This window comes from Myxine glutinosa, chromosome 6, assembly GCF_964187855.1.
Source record: "Myxine glutinosa chromosome 6, kmMyxGlut1.1, whole genome shotgun sequence".
NCBI classification, from domain to species: Eukaryota; Metazoa; Chordata; class Myxini; order Myxiniformes; family Myxinidae; genus Myxine; species Myxine glutinosa.
The window spans coordinates 103,831,044-103,854,214 of NC_136266.1; the positions used below are offsets into that span (position 1 = coordinate 103,831,044).

Genomic DNA, 23,171 nt, shown 5'->3' on the forward strand with positions numbered 1-23,171 from the left:
CGATTGAAAACGAAGCAAGAAACCTCATGAGGTTGCCAGCCTTTTGGTCTCATGTCTTAATTGCACAGAAAGGGGAATGTTGAGTCATGATTTTTTTTTTAAAGTGAAAAGTCAATGCTCGTGCTATATTGAAGATGCACCTTTGTTTGAAGATCCACGTTTGGCTACCAAAGGTCATGCCGATAAGTCCCCTATTAGTGGAAAGTGATGTACTTAGTCAGTTGCTCGATAACGCTGTCAATTGCTGCTCCATCTTGTTCCTATACATTCAAAAACTCATTCCGAAAACAAAATGCTGTCTATCTATGTCCTTTTAACCAATCACAATGTTTCACAATGTTCAATGTTCAAGCACAATGTTCATTCGCATGTTCACTGGCGATTTCTTCATGTGCATGGATACCTAGGGTATGTCTGAGGGTGTGAGATTAAAGGTGCAGGAAGTGGCTATCTATATCGTAGTGTGCATGTGCGGAGGAGAATGCATCGCAAAAAAGGTTCTGTTAAAAGGAACATGAGGGAGAGTAGTGGCATGCAGTAGAGGAGAAAAGGGAAATGTTGGAAGGGGAATATAGAGGATGGCAAGGGAAATCAACATAACCTTGCAGCATATGTAGGGTGTGTGGCTGCACTCATTCTTCATTATACAGCATTTAGGTATGCTGCTTGGGTATATTGGTTGTCTATATGGAGGTATACACTCATTTTTGCGTTGTTTGGACTTGCAACTGCAGTTTATGTAAATACCAGAATCCGGCCCACTTAGTTTCTCGCAAGAAGGTGCGATGTAGCTCCCCCAACCCCCAGGTTCAAATTATCTTGATTTGGATTTTACTTTAAAGAACTTCACACACTTTAATTTCACATTTTCTCGTTATTTTTATTTTATTTGTATGAATTTCCTTTATATTGTATTATCCGCAGCATTCGCATTCTGAGCGCTCTTTTGGAGCGTAGTCACTGTACCCTTTGGTCACTGAACTCTGATCACAGAGCTAAATTACTCAGTATTTCGTTTCCCATTTGTTTCAACTTTTCTGTATGGTGGTAACTTGTCTTTTTAATCATTCCTGTCATGTCGATAAAAATTGAGGCCTATTGCCTTTTCCTTAATTGTGAGGTATTGGTACCCTGGCATCACACACTTGATGAACCTCGGTGGCTACTAGACTTAGTGATGTAATGGTTGGAACGTCCGCTCGTAGTGTGGGAGGTCACTGGTTCATACCCCGGCCGAGTCCTACCAAAGACTTCCAAAATGTGACATGCTGCTTCCTTACTTTTGACGCTCATCATTTTAATAGGACAGAGTGTGGACAAACATCCATGCATTTGTAATATTAGCGCAGGCTTCGATGGGCCTAATAGCCTCCTATATGGAGTATATATGTTGCTTATCAACACAATGTGAAAACTTTTAATAACCATTATTTATTTATTTCCCCCAATTTCCTCCCACACCAAAGTACCGTGAAAGGGGCTTGTTTTAACCTCTGGGTAGTAGCAGTTTAATGATGCATGCTATTTTATTTTCTCTTTTTGTCCTTTTAATCCTTAGCTTCTGTTGTATTGTTGTGTCTGTGTACGTCGTGTCATATTATAATCGCTGTTTTTTTTTTAAGCACTACCTTTTAAAATACTTCAGTTATTTACTCAAACATTTTGCATATGTTTAGCCATCATAACTTTCAATCCTAGTAGACCTTTTGATTCTAGTATTTACTTGCCATCTCTTGTTCAAAAAAAGAATAAATCAGCATTTTCTGACTTGCTCTGCCATTGGTTTTCAACCTTTTTTTTTTTATTGTATACAAGATCGAGGCTCGTGTCAGAGCTAACATTAATCACAAAAAAAACAAACGGACACATAAAACATATCAGAAAGGGAGCGGGAGACAAGATTGGGAGAGAGAGGGAAGCACACAAGTACAATAGTCGAGAACAGGGACATTAGGAGATCTGTGGGAGAGTTTGTTCTGTGGGAGAGTTGTGGGAGAGATCTGAGAGGGAGAGTGAGGGAGTTTGTTCCAGAGGCGGGAGAACAGAGGAATGAAAGAGTGAAGGTGAGCAGAGAGTCTTGATTTTGGCAGTTTCACCAGCAAGGGATGCTGGCAGATTTTGTGTGACCTGTAGGAATATTTGGGGGACAGAGCACAGACAGAGCTGGGGGAGCAAGGCCTGAGAGGAGTCTGCAGAAGACAAAGTCCACCAACCTGCCTGTGATGAGTGAGTGAAAGGCCCTCAGAGTTAGCTTCATCGCGGGAGATTCCAATGATTCTGAAAGCTTTGGTCTCAAAACCAAAAAAGGCTATCCATTTGGAAATCAAGCTACCAATAACATGTGGTTGTTTGGGCAGGCAGATAGCTTGGAGGTATGCACACACCCTCAGATGTCTAGCCTGGGTTTAAATCTTGACCCATTATAAACTGTTACCCTGGTATTTCGCATGTAGGGCATCAATGTGTGCTCTGTCAAATGTTATGGTATTCAGCTGGAGGACCCGTCTGCTAGCATTTGTCATTGTGGACATTGAAGACCCCACGTTGTCTTTCTTGAGGAGTCACCAGTACACTGAACAAATTACAAATTCCTGCACTGACTGAATGACTGACTGGCTGCTGTGAAGGCAATGGCACACCACGTGGTGTGTGCAGCCGCACCACACAGCGTAGCCCTCACCAAGAGACTGCTTCGGCAGCACTGACACTGGAAAGATTATGATACTGTTACAGATCGTGGTTTAGATGTTATGATGACCGAGCGGTGGTGTATTTAACCGCGACCTAACAGGATCCCCGACTCACCCGATTCCACCCAAACGTTGGCCGGATCGCACCGCAGCTAGTCAATGAGGGAAAAGACGAAAACGACGCAATGCAAAGAGGAAAACGAAGACAAAAAGGTTGGAAATACTACTAAATTTATTTACTATTTACACACATAAGCAAAAAGAAAGCAGTCACGTTTATTTACAAGCACATAAGACGCAGGTGACAGTGAAAATACTAGCTTACCTACAGTCTTAATTAACCCAGGACAGAACAAACAAAAGGCAGACTCACGCGGGGAATGACAGGAATGGCAGGAGGTGGATGGCTGGAGGTGAACGCTTGGTGGAGCCAACGCGGAGCTTGGTGGAGCTTTGGTGGAGGTGAACGCTTGGTGGAGCCAACGCGGAGCTTGGTGGAGCTGAACGCTTGGTGGAGCCAACGCGGAGCTTGGTGGAGCTGAACGCTTGGTGGAGCCAACACGGAGCTTGGTGGAGCTGAACGCTTGGTGGAGCCAACGCGGAGCTTGGTGGATTGGTGTGACGGGTTTGCTCTCCTTCCCTCACAAGCTTCAGGACTCTTTCTCTCTCTTTCTTAGTCCCACCCAGTCCAACAACTTCCTCTCTTGCTTAGTCCAACTCAAGGCCTTCCTGTCTTCTGATCTCCTCCCTCCTCGACTCCTCACCGCAACCAACGCAACCACTGACCGCCACCACCGACTCCTCACCGCAACCAACTGACCACCGACTCCACTGACTGACTCTTCACGACTCTCTCTTGACGACCAACTCTTTGTGACCAACTCAAAGTGCATCTCTCGTGGGAACACCCCCGCCGTGGGTTATATAGGCCCCGCCCCTCAACCTTTGCGAACCTCCCCCAAACGTTCTCTCCCCGCCCTCTCAAGCCAAACCCCTTGTTCATGGTTGGTCGAGTGGGCTGGCTCACTCCTCCCCTCTCTGACGAGGTGGGGACCCGCCTTCCTTCCCCCAACCCTGCCTTGTGGTCAATGGCGGATGAAGGGAAAACCGCCCAACATGCAGTTGGCAATGCGAATTGCAATTGACGGAAAGGGGGGAATGGAAGTGTTGGGAGTGGGAATGAAGGGAATCTATCTCTTTCACTGGTGCAATGGAGTATTTCAATTAATGGGAGACACAGCCTTACTCTAAAAACACATAATAAGAGATAACTATCAAACAGAGGTATTCTATTATTTGGCTGACGTGTATGCTTGTGGACTAATTATGGGATGCCCTTTCACCTTTACACAGCTCCGGAGGCAGGGGGGCGCAGAATAAACAATAATAATAATAATACACAATCAAAAAATATACAGTCCTCATATCCGCAACACTGCACCCTCCTCCTCTTAGGCACGTCCCGGGCCTACAACTTTTATTTTTAGTGTGACACGTAGGTGTAGTTCCCTCTACTTTTCACCTGACCCTGAGTGCGACAGTTTTAAAACATAAATAAATGTGTCCCGCTGCTCCATTGCACCCTGCCTAACAGACTTACGCCCACAGTTAACCGAATTGCGGAATGGTCTTCAAACTATACACTGACGGTGGGGAGCATTATTTACAATGACGCTATTTTTATTTACAAAACTAACCCAGGACCTGTGATTGTTCTTTCTGGGGGGGGAGACAGTCTGCTCTGCATCGACGCACCATGAACGCACCCAAAAACGCACCAATACAAGCACCCAAGCACCAATCGGTGCAGTCACCATTGTTCATCAATAAAAATAAACCAACAACCCCTAACCCTGCAGGTGATCTCTTGCTCTTCGGCTCCCTCTGCTGGTTATTATTATTTGTTCTTCCAGATGTTGTCATTTTCATTTTCTTACTGGCGGCCTATTTGTATTAAAACTTGCACCCAATGTGTCCTTATTTATTTTATTTATGGCCCACAGGGCCGACTAGTGTGGTTCACCTGTGGGGCATCGGTGCCCTGTGGCCAAGGTCCGCCAGCAAGATTTCGGGCCCTCATGGCCGGTTCCAGCAGAGGGGCCATGCCCCAACCCATGGGGTCCATAAGTGGTGCTCGGCCACAGACATGTGGTCCATAATGTGGTGCATCGATGCAGACAGCTGGTTCTGGGAATTTCGGGCGCACAATGGCCGACCCACGCACGCTCCCCTCGGCACCCAATGGCGCACAGGTCATGTGGGAGACAAAAGGGGAAAGACAATTGAGCGAGGGGTAAAGTCACAAGGGTACACATCAATAAGGCAATGCAAGGCGAAATGCGTACGGAGGGCGAAGTGAGAAAGCTCGTCCCTACCGTACGTCACCCCCCTGTCACCTACCCTACCCTTGCCCTTACCCCATATGTACAAAAATCTACACATTTACAAATTCGTCACTACTGTCACGTCTTCCCCATATTTCCCCTATACCAAATTCGTCTCCACAATCCCTCTACTTCAAAATTTGCCATCACCAAATTCATCATCAATCCTCATAAGGAGGCAGAGATGGAACATCAAAGCACAATGTCACACCCACGTCATGATGCGTCTCACATCCAAACATTTGCACAGTAAAAATAATTAAACATGGCATGGTGCGGAGTACCTGTCACCTCAGGTGAGTGGATGCAGATGGTGCGAGGAGACTTCATCCTAACTACTTTCTAAATGACATTAACACACTTTACACTACCCGGGGTCTCTCCCTGCCAATCCATTGGCCAACTTACACTATGGGTTCTAAAAACCAATTCCCATTGACCAAACTGTGGTGCTTCTCAATTTGGGGTCTCACTCCCCCGATTCATCTCCCGGTGCCTTCGCACAATTTCTGGGCTGCGACGTGTAGCTCTCCCAGCAGGTCTACCCACCTGCACACCTCCACCACTGCAGTTGCCACCCGAGCTTACCTAGCTCCTCACCCTAACCTAACTAACTGGGGAAGGCCCTCTCCTGGCTCTGTCACCCCACTGGTGCCCTCTGGCACTGGGCTACCCGGGTCCGTCCTCCGGATCCTCGGGCCCCATCCACAACAACTACTACCGGCTCCCAGAGCCCACCTGCGGCCTCACCTGGCCGACATCCTCACAGTGGTGGAGTGCCCAACCAACTACACACACTAACAGGCTACACGCCCAGCCATTTCCACAACACTAATGCACCCATCCAAAGACCATTCTTTCACCCGCACCACAGATGCCAATATCCAACCACAATTTACCTGTACCCTCTACCTAACACTTACACTACCCGCCCCGGGTATCCGTGATGGGGGTCCACTCTTCCCCCATTCACACCTTCGCACCATCCACTCCACTCCACAATTTCCACCATACTCACTCCACGACCATCCATTCCAATACTCCATACCATTTATTCCATACACCTGTCTTTCATTCACCTGTCGTTGCACACCTGTGCAATCCTACCTGGTGCCACCTGCACCCTCCTCCTCTTCCTGGACCAGTTGGTCAACACAACACACAATCACCACTACTCCCTCATACACTGCTCCACACACCTGTTCTGTTGCACACCTGTGCAATCACACCTGTTCAATCACACCTGTTCAATCCTCAAACACACGGCATCATCTCAGCTAACTACTCCCCTCTGAAACTTGCGCTTCCCAGTCGTCCCTTTAAACTATTGCGCTCCCTCGTCATTATCATCCATACTAATCTACCTGCGTCCCCACTACAGGTATCATTGTCACTAACTAACCTTAACGTCACCTAATGTCATCTTCGCTAGATCCCTACAATATAACCTAACCCACCCGGGCTAGTTTTCACTGCCATACACCCCATAAACTACTACGCATTTGCCCCACCTGTCTGTGAGGGATGGTGGATTTGCCATCCCACCACATCGGGGGTCTCTCACTATCAATTTCGCACACCTAAATCCAACCAATCAAAAATTCTGCCAATCATCGTACCAATCATCAAATTTCGCCTTTTTCTAATTTCGTGGCCAAAACACTATCCTCATCACCCGTCTACTTATTACATCCTCTCGGTGCGCCAATTCCCTTCTAAAGCTCGGCTTCGTACAGCCGAGCCATGAACGCGGGTTCTTTTGTGACAGCGGCTGGATACGTCCCGCATTCGTGGCAGGGACGGGGGCTTATCCGGGCCGAGATCCCACGCACCACCTCGGCGTGGAGCCATCCAATGTCCCGATCTCGACCTGCCGGCACGTCTCAATAGAAAGTGGTCGCCATGACGACCCTTCCTATCGGGCTGCCCGCTCCGCCTAGTGGAGCCCGGACGCGGCCGTTCCAAGCGAGGCACAGCGTGGATCGCGTACGGCGGTTCTTTCGAAACCGCCGTGGTTCGGATCCCCGCTGGTCCTCGCGGCACGCGAAGCTGCCCGACGCGCACCGAGGGCCCGATTCGGCTATAAGTCGTTCTAACCTCTAACCTAGTTACCGTCGATGCTTCACCTGCACGCTTACATGCATACGCTACCCCTTTCTTGCTCATACATGCAGCCGTTTCCATGCTCCTCGTCGTACCTCTTCTTACACACCTCGGTACACTCATTCCGCTCACCGACTTGGTCACACACCTGACCACTGAACACCTTGGCACACATTCGTCGCTCGCACACCTCACCAACACACCTCTTCGCGCCCCTTTCTCGGTCACCTCCTTTGTGACAATCACAGGTGTGCTCTCACCCGCACACCCAACCACGTGCCTCACTACCAATTCCAGCGTGCATTCCCACTCACGCTCTACCATTCCAGGTGTGCATCCTTTCATTCCAGGTGTACATCCTCGCTCACCTGTCACAACCAACTCACGCTCCGTGTCACTCTCACTACTCTCACCTCCACTCTCGGTCGCGCACTCACCCTTACTCTCGACAGCACACTCTTTCCTCATGCACCCGTCCGTTACACACCTTTCTCGCGCATCCTTTTGCGCGCACTCTTTCGTTACTTCCTCCGTAACACTTACCACACCGCGCTTCCATGTACCCCCTCGCACACGCGCTTCGACGAACTCACTCTTGACGGCACACTCACTCCTCGGCGTGCACTTTTTCCTCACACACCCCATGGTCGGACATTCTCGCACACCTCTTTTTTCGCACACCAGACCTGTCGCACACTTCACCAACGGCCTTTCACGAACACCCGGATCCAAACCAATCCCCAAGCCGACTGAAGCTTTCCTCACATCATATACATTGCCACTCACCTCCGTACCTCGTTGTCGCACCTCCTTTGCCACCTGCAAACTCTTTATTTGGTTAGTGAGCATCACATCATGAGTTGAGCACCGACCTTGTACCAATTCCATTACCTCCTCCTGGATTTCTCTCTTAGTTTCTGTCCGTCTCTTCTTAATTTCACTCACCTCTTCTTCCACTTCCTCTAATTTTTGTTTAACCTCTTTTATTTCTCGGTGCGTCTCTTCAAGTTCGTCCTCTAAGGCTACCGTGACCGTCTCTATGTGCATCCTCACCTGCCGGTCCTTTGTCTCCATTATCTCTGTCACCTCGTCCACCCTCATTGTCAGCTCCTCACGTACCATCTGACATTGCCTCTGTGTCGCTATTAATTCGTTTTTAATTTCTTTTTGTGTCGCCTTTAACCCTCCTAGTACCGCAGTGTTCTTTTGAACCTGCTCCACTAGTTCTTTTTGTCCCTCCGTCAGCTGTTCCACCTCCTCCGTCAGATCTTCTATTCCCCCTTGTAACTTTGCCGTATTATTTCTCACCTCTTTCTCCATACGCTTCTCACCTCGCTTTACCCTCCTCGCGTAGCCCCGAAACCTCCTCACCCACACCTCGTCGTATCTCCTCCTTCATCTCCTCCCTTTCTTTTGTAGATGCCGCCCTCATCTGTCCCAATTCATCCCTCTGAGCATCCAGTTTGGTTTCTACCCCGATTTTTACCTCCTCTATCTGCTCTCCCATTTGTTTAATTTCTCGGGCGGATTGCTCCCCTATCTCCCGCAATTTGCCTTCCATCCTATTTTCTAACCCCATTAACCCATTTTGCACCTCTTTTATCCCATTGTCTAACCCCTCAAATTTCTTGTCTAATCCCTCACCGGTACCCCTCGCTTCGTCCCTCATTACCCCCATTTGCTTTCCCATTACCCCCATTTGGTTTCCCATTACCCCCATTTGGCCCTCCAATCGCTCACTATCAGCCCTCATTCCCACAATTTGGTTTCCCAACCGCTCACCCATTTCTCTTCGCTCTCGGGTGGACTTATCATTTTGGGCATCCATTTTTGCCATCATTTGAATCATAAAGACTCGCATGTACTCTGGCATCTCTGGCTCGGCTGCCGCGACCACGGGCGCAGCGCAATTTGGTGCCGCTACACCCACGTGCGCGAGGACGCCATCTTGTGCGTCTGATACTCCCTCAACCGCCTCCTCATTGCTCCCCTCCATCTGATCCTGGGTTACTCCTAACCCCTCCTCTAGCTCTCCCACTGGCATCCCGTCGCCTTGACCAGCCATGGCGCGATTTCAAAATTCGGGTTTTGCTTTAAAACAAAACAAATTTCGTCCGCTCCAAATTTTGACCAAATTTTTTCTAGATGTTTTTTTTTTTTTTTTTTAAATTTGGTTCGGGCCCCGAATCCCACTCCTGACAACAATTGTTACAGATCGCGGTTTAGATGTTATGATGACCGAGCGGTGGTGTATTTAACCGCGACCTAACAGGATCCCCGACTCACCCGATTCCACCCAAACGTTGGCCGGATCGCACCGCAGCTAGTCAATGAGGGAAAAGACGAAAACGACGCAATGCAAAGAGGAAAACGAAGACAAAAAGGTTGGAAATACTACTAAATTTATTTACTATTTACACACATAAGCAAAAAGAAAGCAGTCACGTTTATTTACAAGCACATAAGACGCAGGTGACACAGTGAAAATACTAGCTTACCTACAGTCTTAATTAACCCAGGACAGAACAAACAAAAGGCAGACTCACGCGGGGAATGACAGGAATGGCAGGAGGTGGATGGCTGGAGGTGAACGCTTGGTGGAGCCAACGCGGAGCTTGGTGGAGCTTTGGTGGAGGTGAACGCTTGGTGGAGCCAACGTGGAGCTTGGTTGAGCTGAACGCTTGGTGGAGCCAACGCGGAGCTTGGTGGAGCTGAACGCTTGGTGGAGCCAACGCGGAGCTTGGTGGAGCTGAACGCTTGGTGGAGCCAACGCGGAGCTTGGTGGATTGGTGTGACGGGTTTGCTCTCCTTCCCTCACAAGCTTCAGGACTCTTTCTCTCTCTTTCTTAGTCCCACCCAGTCCAACAACTTCCTCTCTTGCTTAGTCCAACTCAAGGCCTTCCTGTCTTCTGATCTCCTCCCTCCTCGACTCCTCACCGCAACCAACGCAACCACTGACCGCCACCACCGACTCCTCACCGCAACCAACTGACCACCGACTCCACTGACTGACTCTTCACGACTCTCTCTTGACGACCAACTCTTTGTGACCAACTCAAAGTGCATCTCTCGTGGGAACACCCCCGCCGTGGGTTATATAGGCCCCGCCCCTCAACCTTTGCGAACCTCCCCCAAACGTTCTCTCCCCGCCCTCTCAAGCCAAACCCCTTGTTCATGGTTGGTCGAGTGGGCTGGCTCACTCCTCCCCTCTCTGACGAGGTGGGGACCCGCCTTCCTTCCCCCAACCCTGCCTCGTGGTCAATGGCGGATGAAGGGAAAACCGCCCAACATGCAGTTGGCAATGCGAATTGCAATTGACGGAAAGGGGGGAATGGAAGTGTTGGGAGTGGGAATGAAGGGAATCTATCTCTTTCACTGGTGCAATGGAGTATTTCAATTAATGGGAGACACAGCCTTACTCTAAAAACACATAATAAGAGATAACTATCAAACAGAGGTATTCTATTATTTGGCTGACGTGTATGCTTGTGGACTAATTATGGGATGCCCTTTCACCTTTACACAGCTCCGGAGGCAGGGGGGCGCAGAATAAACAATAATAATAATAATACACAATCAAAAAATATACAGTCCTCATATCCGCAACAATACATTTGATTGATTGGTGGGTGTTGTTGAAATGGTATGACTTGCAGCTCAGAATTCCCCAAGCGTCCATGAAGTAAAATATAAATTATCCCACGCACACTTGCAGGTTCACCAGGACGTTTTCTGGCAAAAAAAGAAAAATATGAAGAAGACAACCGAAATCCATTTGTATGCAGCATGTTGTAAGCAAATATGATTCAATTCTACGATGAGTATATATGTCGCTTGTCAACACAATGTGATAACTTTTAATAACCATGATTCCTCCCCCCCCCCACCCCCCACCCCCACCCCCCAATAATTTGGAAATTGACAGGATTGACTTTTCCAAACAACCACTTCCTTGTGCTTAGAAAGTGAGGCAGCCAACTCGTGCGTACCTTTCTGTACATTATGTTCACAGATAATCTTGCTGATTATTGATATCACTGATCTGTAAAATAGCACTGTTCAGATGTCTTTCTTTCAAAATAAGTCTAGCTTTCACAGTTTTGAAATAAACTGACCCTGACTGTATCCCAGAATTTGTTGTGGTATGTGTTGGTGCAATTAGGTCTGGTGGCCATTGCGCTTTTTAATGTTTTGTTATTCTGTTCTTGCAAAGGACTCACAAGATAGGTCAGATGTAGTGCAGACACCTGTCTATTCAGACCTGGTTTGTGTCCAAGCAAATTCAGGTCTTGCAATAAGTGCTTTGCATGTAGTCCACCATTCTATCAGCAGTCGTGTGAATTTTATTTACTAACACACCACTCTGTACAGGGTCATGTTTATTGCCGTCTCTGGGGTATATAGATTACAGTAGATTTAGGCTCGGGTCAATTTGTCTGTGGGGAATGCGATAAGCATATAATGCCTCAAGAACGTTGGGTATCCTCCCTTTCAGTTTCGTGTTAAGCAGCAGTAGCGACTGTTTAAAAATTAAATCATACATGTTTGTGGTTTATGTTTTTTGCTTCCAGCAGGGGTGCCTTGCGAAATGCCACGATAAACTATTTATTCACGTTAACACGGTGCTTGTCCAAGAAGGAAAAAAAACCTTTGGGGAGAGGGGATATTATTAGTGTTAACATAGTTTTGTCATCAAATTAATATTATGCTAATATCATTGGTGTTATTATCTCCACCACCGAAGGTGGATGGAGGTTATGTTTTCACCCTTGTCTGTCTGTTTGTTTATTTGTGAACAAGATATCTAAAAAAGTTGTGGACAGATTCGGACGAAATTTTGTGGAGAGGTAGTGTATGTGACAAGGTCTAAATGATTAGATTTGAGTGAACATCCGGATTCGGATCCAGCTACTATTATTTTTAAAGTGATTCTTCACCATTGGGAGATAGGGCCAAACACGATATGTAGCAGGATATCTCAAAGTTGTGGACGGATTTGGACGAAACTTGGTGGAGACTTTGTGTGTGTGATAAAGGTTTGATTCAGTTGTGGTGAAGATTCAAATCCGGATCCGGATCGGATAATTTTTAAGTGATTCTTCACCATTGAGTGATAGGGCTAAAACCCATATATAGCAGGATATCTCAAAACGTTATGGACGGATTTGGACAAAACTTTGTGGACTGGACCGATTGGGTTTGTGGCAAGACCGAATCGGTTCAATTTTGGTGAAGATCTGAATATGGATTCCGATATGAGAATTATTTAATTTCTAAAGTTTGAGAGATCGGGCTTCACCATAGAGAGATCGGGTGAAAAGAAATATATATATATATCCCGGTTCTGTCGATGTTTTCCCTGGGGAGGGGGGGGGGGATTAGGGGGGTTAAGACGCCATTTCCCCTCGGAGACCGGGTCCGCTGGCCACGACTAAACTAGCGGTCGACGGGTTGCGAAGCAACTTCAATTGCCAATCTCCCGATCACAGGTTGAAGGGTTATTGGTCACGACCCGAATACCTTGCGAGACCGCGTGGCCGGGAAGACGGGATTGAAACTTCGCGTTCCCACACCTTATGGTGTGCCAAGCGGATCGCACTGTGTGGGTCGTGGCGTTATCCTGCGTGATCTATGGGCCTGATTAAAGAGTCAGATTCGGTTCGGACTATGCTGGGCCAATGGGGGGAAATAATACTCGAACAGGTTGAAAGGAAACAAAATGTACATGTTTTATTTACAAAAAGCACAGATAAAGGACAAGAGGCAGGCTTATCAATTCTTACCTATCTAAATCCCAACATAGGCGCCTTGCACACACACACTGGGAATGAATCGCACAGGTTAAACTCGTACCGAGCAACCTGCAGCCGCGGACTTGGGTTCGCTAGCTTCCGCACGCAGCTCACGGCCTGCTCAGGATGCGCAGCTTGAAGATGGTCCGCAGGACGAACCGCCGCTTCGAAGTCAGCACGAACGACGATCCAGAACGGATGAATTCAGCACGGAGGACAGCCAGCTCGAAGTACCACGACGAGAGGGCGGGGAAAGAGCAGAGAGAACTCGAAGTGCGATGGACATGGGGTTTATCTCTGCTGGAAAAGCTCCCTAGAATGTTCCACGGCCTCTCATTGGTTGTTTTGCGTGTCAATGATCTCTCATTGGTCGAAGTTTGCTTGTCAGTTTTGCTGGGGAAGAGTCCAGACCTGATTGGTTTTTTACATGTCCACGGCCTCTCATTGGCTGCTTGTTGGTGATGTGTCCACACCCTCTGATTGGTTACCTGCTGGTGACGTGGGCGGTTCTTTTAGCCACGCCTACCACAGTCGGGTTGATCACGTGGACTGTGCTTGTAGCCACGTCTCCTTGCACATGAACCAGTGTCTTCCTTCCACTATACGGAGGTTTAAAATCCTGCCTAAACTCGACGCATATCTGCTTTAATTACTACACAATGGGAAGGGAGCTAATCTTTACATTGAATAAGAAATAACTGACGAATGCAGGCTACATGTTGTGTAATTAACTAGGGGGGGGTGTTCTTTATTGCAAAACCGCAACAATATTTTAAAAAGTTATGGATGACCTATGACTAAACTAGGTGGACGAGTTGGTTAGGTGACAAGAACAAGCGATTCGATTTTGGTTCAGGTCCGAATCCAGATCCAGCCTATCAGTGGGATGCAAACTGTTCAGCCTGGTGGAGGTATGCTCTCTACCAGGTGCCGTTCTAGTTGATTATGTAACCTTGAACTAGTGGCTTTGCAGAATTGTGAGGGACGCATATTGTGTCATTTACTCATTTAAACTGATGAATGAATGAATTTCTTACATGATGGTCAAAGCAATGTTCAGATAGATATTCCTGTGGTTTTTGCCTTTTAAACCCAATAGTACAGCAAAGCCACAGCCATTTTTGCTCACCTGAATCACTAAGTTGGTTCCAACTGTAATGTGGAATGTATTTATTTGTAGAAAGCATCTTTATGTATACCGGGATGGTAAAAGTAGTGCTCAATCTGCTTGTAAATAATTGAATGCTCTCGGGGTCGATAGTGCCCAATTCATCGATTCACGGAGTGCAAGAACGCACTTTTGAGCCGAGCCTTGAGTTGGAGGGCAGCGACACAAGTGTGAGGCAGCTTTACTGTAAACAACGCTTATGGTACTTTTTCCATTCCGGGTGCTTGGAACCAAAAGCAAGCGGCCATACAGTCAATTCCTCTGCCTGTTACAAGTAGTTTTAGCATTTCCTTCATCAAACAACCTTTGCTGCAATTATTGTGTTTGACCAACTTTTAAATAGGTTTGGCAAGGATGTGATTAGTGAAATCAGGTTTGTTCAAAAGGTCCCCTCCTCCTCCTCCTCCTCCTCCTCCCCCCCACTCCCTTTTATTTATTTATTTTAGACCAGTCAAGGCCTTGCAAGCATCGTACTTTCACTATATGGTACATCATTAAGCATCTTTTGGGAACTTCTGTCACAGATCATGTTCTGACCAAGGAACCAAATCCTTTGTGCATTCGTAAGCTGGCTGGGAAACGTGTTCCCCTAACTGGCATGCATTGGAAGGACAGACATTACCTGCTTAATGTGATTTAATTGTCCTTTTCGCATCACTAATGTCAAAGGCCCAATTGACCGAGCAAACACATAATGGAGTAGTTAATTCAAGCTGAGTGACGGAGAGGGGGGACTTATAATTGGCCTTATGCACATTAGCAATTGGGCACATGTTTGTTAATTGGTTAATTGGTGGCTGTTGCATGCCGGAGGAGTCTGCTGCCTTACACGGCACTGACTGACACCCTCTGCTATTTTCTCCAGGCCCCCACCCCCAGACATGCACATATAAGGTGCCAGTTGTTTGTTTACATTGGCCTAGCTGATGGTGCATTGCTTGTTGTTGTTGTTTTTTTACGCGGTCACGGATATGGAGTGGGGAAAGTAAAACATTATCAGTAACAATTGGGATGTATTTATATCATTTGACTGATTTGTGGATTGTTTTGTTCGCAATTTAAAACTTTTTTTTTTTTTTTTTTTTAAATAATTAAAATCATGCCAGCTACCCCTAAACGTATAGTGTGGTGGTTGAAGTTTGGCATGGAAAGCCTGTGCTGATGTAATGCCACGTTGCCATTGAATTTTGAATACACTTTACATTCGCACTACCTGCTTTTGTAAATGAGTGTAGTTTACCTTTTTAATGGTAGACTCGCAGACGTGCTTCTACTAAATCGCAGTACAGTGCTTAAATTGCTAAACTATCCAGGCCTGCTTGCCTGATGATAAATAGGATATGGATGTGCCAGACGTCCACCATTTAGTGGATTCCTGCTTTTACACGTTGGAATTGCTTGATAAAGTGTTCGAGGGTCTGGCTCTTGATTTTTTTTTTTTTTTTTCAATTGCATAAATTTGTTATTTTTCTTTGCGTTCCATGTATACCAATTACGTTCGCAGCTGGGCCCATTTAGGATCCTTTCATTCTACACGGTAGGTTTTTATTATCAGTATTTTTGCATTGTGTACAATCATTTTCTTTATATCCCCCGCAACCCCCACAATCCCTGCTGGATGTCTAACAAAAGTGAAATTTTGTCATTTATTGACGAAAAGAGTGTTTCTGTGCAAGGACATAGGACTATTTACGATGCTGATTCACACCTAAACATAAATGTTTTCTCACCACCTGATTCTCTACCCACATTTTTTTTTTTTTTTTTTTAAAGGTATACAAGATCGAGGCTCGTGAAATAGCTAAAATTCCCATGTCTGTTCCCATATTGCTTCCCATGGCCGAACTGCTTCCACTGCGGAAGATGAATAGTGTCTGGCTGTCAATTACAAATTACAAAATTTGAGAGAGAGAGGAAGACAAATGATGAATTGCGAAAGATGATGGGAATAGAGCCTGTGATTGATGCTGTGAAGAGGAACAGGTTGAGATGGTTTGGTCATGTGTTGAGGAAGGATGAAAGTGACTGGTTGAGAAGAGTGATGGAAATGAATGTAGAAGGAAGTAGAAGACGGGGAAGACCGAGAAAGACTTGGCTAAAGATGGTGGAAGAAGAAATGCGGGCAATGGGGTTAACAAGGAGAGATGCAGAAAATAGGGCAAAATGGAGAAGATCGTCATGGGTACCGCAAGGCTAACCCCTGCTCTAGCAGGGAAAATGGCCTTTAAAATGCATGTTGTGTTGTTGTTGTTGTCAATTACAAATAGCCACACATTTCCAAGTTTAAATTTTGCATTAGCACTTATCCTCTGTGCTTGGTGAAGAAGAAAAATAAATTTCCCCCAAATTTTCTGTTTCAACTGCAAGTAAAGCAACTCGCCGGACAGGAAGCAAACCCACAGTGTGGATGGAGCAACCAAATTTGAACCTGAATCTCAGAGCGAACTGTTTCTGCTGAGCAAAGTCAAATCAGCACTTCCTGGGAGGAAGAAGGGAAGGGGAGAGGGTTTAGGTTTAAAATTTTAAAATAAAATGTTGGAACACGAGACAGCAACGCGTGTGGTCTCTATGCACTATCTGCGCAATCAGCCTCGTTGCCAGAATGTCGCATTTGCTGGAATAGAGCAACAAAAATGGGGGAAGGAGGGAAACAACTTAGGGATAAAATTCTGGTTGTTGAGGGCCAAGGCTGTGTTTGGGCCAGATGTGGAATGTAAATGAGCACATTGTGCCGATGCCCCATTGGTGAGGCAGACGACAGGGTAGGAGACAAAGGCATACAGCGAAGCGAGGGCAATTATGACTGGAGCAACGCGGCCTTGCCACAGACACACTTTTACCGAGCGGCGATAATGGAATGTTGGAGCCTTCGGTGGAAAATTTGTGTCAGGGCGGGAGTGTTGGTGTCAAAGCCTTCTGGCCTTGAAAATACAAATTTTTTTCTCCGTAATGAAGGAACAGCTTTTATCACTTTGATTGTGATTATAAAACCCCGTTTATAATGGTTACTGTGAACTAACTCTAAAGATTGATGGTAAAGGTTGCCTTTGCATATCTTGTTGCTTCTCCAATTTGTTTGTATCTATTAGAAACTCGATAGGTTGGAAATCATTTTAGCCGCTCTGAGATGAGAATCTTATTGCTAATGGCTTTGCCCATTGTAAACAATGCCAATTTGAATCCGACTTAATTGCTCATCTGCAGCAAATCTTTGATTAAATGATATTCCGCAGGGAGTGCCCAATCAACTCACCTCTGATGAATGGGCAGCTTTGTTGAGGAATATGATGCCATCGGTGGGCATGTGTGCACATTTTTAATTGGCTTTGTTCGCCGGGGGTTTTCTTCTCTTCACTGAAAAGAAAAACCTGATTCGCTGATTTCCAAGTTTTTATGAAACCATGAATACAACAACACAACATGCATTTTAAAGGCCATTTTCCCTGCTAGAGCGGGGGTTCGCCTTGCGGTCCCCATGACAATCTTCTCCATTTTGCCCTATTTTCTGCATCTCTCCTCGTTAACCCCCTTGCCCGCATTTCTTCTTCCACCATCTTTAGCCAAGTCTTTCTCGGTCTTCCCCGTCTTCTACTTCCTTCTACATTCATTTCCATCACTCTTCTCAACCAGTCACTTTCATCCTTCCTCAACACATGACCAAACCATCTCAACCTGTTCCTCTTCACAGCATCAATCACAGGCTCTATTCCCATCATCTTTCGCAATTCATCATTTGTCTTCCTCTCTCTCAACGATACTCCGCACATCCGTCGAACCATTCGCATTTCCACCCTTTCCAACCTTCGTTGCTGCTCTACGTTCATTACCCATGTCTCGCTCCCATAAATCATAACACTTCTCACACATGCAGCATACACCTTTCCCTTCAGCTTCAATGACACTCCCCTCATCATCAGCATGCCACTCAATTCCCGAAACTTCTTCCATGCACATCTCACTCGAGCAACCGTTGCCGAGTCTGATCCACCTTCTCCATTCAGCATGTCTCCGAGGTAGCAAAATGTTTTCACACCTTCCAGCTTCACGCCGTCTCCAAGATCCAACTCAACATTTCCTCCATCTGCAGCTCCCTCTGTGCACACCTTACATTTGAATGTAGCTGCCACACTGGTTAATGACCCTCTCAGACCACTACATTTTTGATGAACCCACTCAGCGCACATTGTACACTGAATGGAGTTCACTCCGACACCCTTCCAACACACAGCACAGGGCCACTTCCCAGTTCTTTCCACCTCACCACATGCTTTACCACTTGCCATCACCTTCGTCTTTCCAATATTCACCTTCAGACCTTTTGTCTCCATACATTCCTTCCACGTGTTCATCTTTTCCTTCAGTCCATCCATACTTTCCGCAATCAACACCAGATCATCTGCATACAACAACTCCCACGGTAAACCCTCCTTTACGTTCTGAGCCAGCACCTCCATCACAGCTACAAATAGTAGTGGACTTAGTACCGACCCCTGATGCACTCCCACCTTCACCTCAAACTCACCACTCTTCCCGTCCTTCGTCCTTACAGCTGTGCGCGCTCTTTTGTACATTGCCATCACCACTCTGATCAACCATTCCTCCACTCCTAACTTCCTCAATGCCCATGTCAATACTTTGCGTGGAACCCGATCGAATGCTTTCTCCAGATCAACAAACCCAAGAAACAACTTCTTCCTCTTCTCCATGTACTTCTCCTGCAACTGCCTCACAATGAAAAGCGCGTCTGTCGTTCCTCTTCCTGGCATAAATCCAAACTGCATTTCGTCGATCTTCACTTTCTTCCTTATCCTCCTCTCCAACACCCTTTCCAATACCTTCATTCCATGCTCCAATAACTTTATCACTCGGTACGAGCCACACTCCAGAGGGTCACCTTTCCCCTTGTATAGAGGGACGAGGGTACTCAGTTCCCAATCCACTGGAATGCGGCCTTCTTTCACCACCAGATTACAGATCTCTGTCATTCTCTTCACACCCCAACTTCCTGCTGCCTTCAACATATCTCCCACAACTCCCGTCGGCCCTCCCGCTTTTCTACCCTTCATTGCTTTTATCGCTTCCTCAACTTCCTTCTCAGTTATCTTCTCTGCCCGTCCTAAAACTGGGTTACTCTCTATGTTGCCATCCCATTCATTCTCTGTATTCAACAGCATTTCCATATATCTTTTCCATCTTCCTTTAATTCCATCTGGGTCGACAACGATTTGTCCCACTTCATCCTTCAAGCAGCTCACCCCCATCACATCACACCTCTCTTTCGCTATCTGCTTTGCAATCCTGAATACTGCTTTCTGACCCTCTTCCGAATGCAAGCGTTCTCCAAACATTTTCCTACATGCCTCCTGCGCCTTTGCTACCTCTTTCTTTGCAGCCTTCCTGGCTGCCTTATAACTTTCATGCTCTGCTGTTTCTGCTCCCGTACCCTTCGCCTTCTGCCACTCCTTGAACTTCTTCCTCTTCTCGTCAATCCTCTTTCCAACTTCATCATCCCACCACCATGTTTCTGAGTGCCTCGGTGGTCCTTTTGTCCATCCACATACCTCACCAACGGCTCCCAACAGACTAGCTTTCATTGACATCCAACCACTTTCAAGCTCAACCACATCATCCTCGACCCTACTCAGCCTCTCTTTTAATGCCTCCCTTACTGTCACCTCTTTCAACCTCCACACCTTCATTCTCGGTTGGTACTTCGCCCGCCGAGCTCTCCTCGCACCTTTCACCCTTACGTCGCAGACAACAAAGTGGTGCTGTGAAAGCCTCCTCCGCCGGGATCACCTTTGTGTCTCGGAGGTGCCCCCTATCTCGCCTACGCACCATCAGGTAGTCAACGGTTGTCGTCGACCCACCTGACGTGTATGTAACAAGCTTATTATCCTCTTTCTGGAACTGAGTATTACAAATCAACAAATCAGCTCCATCCTAGCTTCAACATCAGCTTACAATTCAACTTACATTCAGCTTACAACTTACATCAGCTTACAACTGAAACTGAAACTGAACAACTGAAACTGAAACTGAGGAGCAACTGAATCAGCTTACAACAATTATGAAACCATGAATGCCTGCCGCTATTCGCCTAGCTGTTATATCAACTATCTTCCCTCGGATGATTGTTTCCACACTTAGTATGCACTTTCATTTAATAACTGAAGAAGAATCAGATGCGTTTCTCGGCAGTAATACGTTTGTAATTTTTTTTTTTTTTTTTTTTAACTTAAGACCCAGAACGTCCAAAATGGCAAAAATGGTTTGGGAGATCGCTAAGTTGCAAAGTGGAATGTATGACATAATGTCTCCATTAGCAAGTCTTGATCCAGTGATGATCAGTTTCAAAACGGTGCCTTTTCCATTTCTTAGAAACAAAACAAAACAAAATCCTAAAATTCCACTTCAGAAAAATATATTCCGTTTCATGCCATCAATGCACTGATGTGTGTATATATATATATATATATATATATATATATATATATATATATATATATATATATATATATATATATATATATATATATATATATATATATATATATATATACACAAAGAATTAAGTTAAGCACCCCCCCCCGTTTTTTTACAACCTCGCACATTACAAGTTTGTTGTCGTCAAAACAGTGTAATATACCCATGATATTGCTATATTTACTGGAGAAGTGATATTATGGTCACATAAAAACATAACAATCATGCCGTTTTCAATATTTTATTCTGAATAATTTAAGGTGAAATTTTTTGGGAATTTTAGGCATATTTTCACCTCAATTTAAGTATGGAGCTATAGGTCCATCACGGACAGTGTGGATGACGTTTATGTTTTCTAACGTACAGTCATTGTTCTGAGAAGACCTCTAGCGATATTTGCGTCAATAACGTGTGTAGGACCCACGTGATCGGATCACTGACTCAACCCTACGTCTCATAGACCCTGTAAGCCGTCGTATGCGTTGCTGTGGCAGGTTGTTCCATTCCCGATGTAATGCACGTTCCAATTCATCCAGATTGGCTATTGGAGGGACCATCTTCGCAATTTGTCGTCCCAACATGTCCCAAACGTGCTCGAGGGGGTTCAACCTGCCACAGCAACGCATACGACGGCTTACAGGGTCTATGAGACGTAGGGTTGAGTCAGTGATCCGATCACGTGGGTCCTACACACGTTATTGACGCAAAGATCGCTAGAGGTCTTCTCAGAACAATGACTGTACGTTAGAAAACATAAACGTCATCCACACTGTCCGTGATGGACCTATAGCTCCATACTTAAATTGAGGTGAAAATATGCCTTAAATTCCCAAAAAATTTCACCTTAAATTATTCAGAATAAAATATTGAAAACGGCATGATTGTTATGTTTTTATGTGACCATAATACCACTTCTCCAGAAAATATAGCAATATCATGGGTATATTACACTGTTTTGACGACAACAAACTTGTAATGTGCGAGGTTGTAAAAAAACGGGGGGGGGGTGCTTAACTTAATTCTTTGTGTATATATATATATATATATATATATATATATATATATATATATATATATATATATATATATATATATATATACATATATATATACATATATATATATATATATATATATACATATATACATATATATATATATATATATATACATATACAGTGAACCCTCGTTTATCGCGGGGGTTACGTTCCAGAACCCCCCGCGATAAACGAAAATCCGCGAAGTAGCGACCATATTTTTTTATTTTTTTTTATATATATTTTAAAGCATTATGAACTCCCCACACTCTTATTAACCTTTCCCATACTCTTATAAACACTTCCTATACTCTTAAACACTTTTTACGCTCTTAAACATACGTAATTTTAACAACATATAAAATTCTAATGGGTACTCACCATTGAAGATACTGCAGCTACCCATGGGTTCCCCAAGCAAGACCAGCATCAGAATCTCCTTGCTCCAGCCGGTGACGTCACCGGCGGGGATCCCCGGCGCGAGAGTGGCTGGTCACGTGACCACCGAAGCACGCCACGCTTGAGAGGCGTGGCTTTCGGTTTCTGGTTGTGCTTTATAATGCAGCCCGATAAATGGGCTTTTCAGTGTTCCCGAGTTGGTTTTGAGAATAAATATCTTCTCGGACGAGTTTGTGTCTTGCCCGTCATTTCGTCCATATCAAGCAAGAGCCCCGGCTCTTGCTTGCCGGGGTGACACCGTCACAATTTCGGTCTTCGAGGCCGGCCGATAGGCACAGTGTGACCGGAAGGGACGAGGTTCTCCTGACCACGTGGCCCTTGACTTGGTTTGTCCGCACAATGTGGGCGCTTTCAGGATGAACTTTAGCCGGGGAGCGTTTGGGCGCCCCGGCAAGAGCCCCGGCCACAAAAATATTTAAAATAATAGTATATAAAAATACATTTATACCGCAAAATCCCGCGATATAGCGAAAAATCCGCGATATAATTTTACATATACTAGCGAGAAAAAACCGCGATGTACCGAATCCGCGAAAAGTGAACCGCGATATAGCGAGGGATGACTGTATATATATATATATATATATATATATATATATATATATATATACATACATATATATTGTTGTGGATATGAGAATGTTTTTTTATTTTGTTGTTGTGGTAAAAGGTTGTTGTAAAAGGTTGTTGTAAAATATCACCCCTCCTCCCTCCGTTTGTGGTTGTTTTAAGGTCAAAGGGCGTTCCCGTAGTTAGTCCATAAAACATACATGCAGGACACGATATATCTTTTTTGGACAGTTATATCCTTATTATGTGTATTAGTGTAAGGCTGTGTCTTCCATTAATTGAAATACTCCATTGCACCAGTGAAAGAGAATAGATCCCCTTTCCTTCCCATCCCCAAAATCTCCCTTTCCTTCCCATCCCCAAAACCTCCATTTCCATATTACATCCCCTCTCGTCATTGCTGAGCCCTCGATTCACAATCACCTCCCCTCCAATAACCGCCATTGACCATGTGCTTTGAGTCGGAGAAGAAGGGCGTGTCT

The 23,171-nt window shown here is 45.6% G+C and overlaps 1 protein-coding gene across 4 annotated transcripts in view; it reads left to right on the forward strand.

The window, feature by feature from the left end:
• The window catches only part of SMG6 (SMG6 nonsense mediated mRNA decay factor), a 376,938-nt gene that overhangs the window by 104,011 nt on the left and 249,756 nt on the right, over nucleotides 1-23,171 (forward strand). The gene's annotated exons all lie outside the window — the stretch shown is intronic.